Raw genomic sequence first — 998 nt, forward strand, 5'->3', positions numbered from 1 at the left:
ACACACACACACACACACACACACACACACACACACACACACACACACACACACATATATATATATATATATATATATATACATATACATATATATATATATATACATATGTCCCACTGCGTGGCACCTTGGGCAACTGACTTGTACTATAGCCTCGGGACGATCAAAGACCTGTGAGTGGATTATCACCAGTATCAAAGTATAAAAAAACATTCCAAATGCTCTGAAATCATCAGAACACCTGAATTTATCCAGCAAGTTCAACAGACCATTGATTACAATCCCGGAAATGTCCATGTGTCACAAGGAACAGTCAGAAGTGTTGTCCACGAACACATCAAATATAAAGATATAAGTCTTATATGATGAGGAAAGGTCAATTTGTCAGAAAAAGCGAATGAAAATAAATCACTACATCAGATCTAAATGGCTCTTAAACAAACTGAAAAATCCAGGAGAAGATTTGATTTGGTTTTTCTCAAACGAGAACTTCGACCAAGATCAAAAAGTTAATAGAAGAAATGCCAGATTGTCATGTGCAGACCCTTCTTAAGTTCCAAGTGTTATGCATACAAAATTTGTTGCAACTGTAATCGTTTTAGATGTTGTCAGCTATAAAGAACATATGATGCCTCCTTACTTCTTTCCACAAGGCCTTAGAGTTAACTCTGCCGCCTACATTGAGGTTCTGGAAATAATTGTTAAGCTCTGGATAGGCAGTGTATGCAATGGAAGGCCATATGTGTTTCAGTATGACTCTGCACTATCACACATGATTCTAGGCCAAGGAAGGCTGGAAATTTTCATGATCACATAACATTTGGTTTCCTAATTACACAGGTCTCAATCCATTAGTCTATAACATGTTAAAAGAGAGGTCAATCAACACGCCCATAACACCAAAGATTCTTTGAAAGCTGCCATAATCAGAGTAATGTGCAAAATGGACCAGGACCACTTGATTCGAGCATATATATATATATATATATGTATGTATA

The sequence above is a fragment of the Octopus bimaculoides genome, chromosome 2 (assembly GCF_001194135.2).
Source record: "Octopus bimaculoides isolate UCB-OBI-ISO-001 chromosome 2, ASM119413v2, whole genome shotgun sequence".
NCBI classification, from domain to species: domain Eukaryota; kingdom Metazoa; phylum Mollusca; class Cephalopoda; order Octopoda; family Octopodidae; genus Octopus; species Octopus bimaculoides.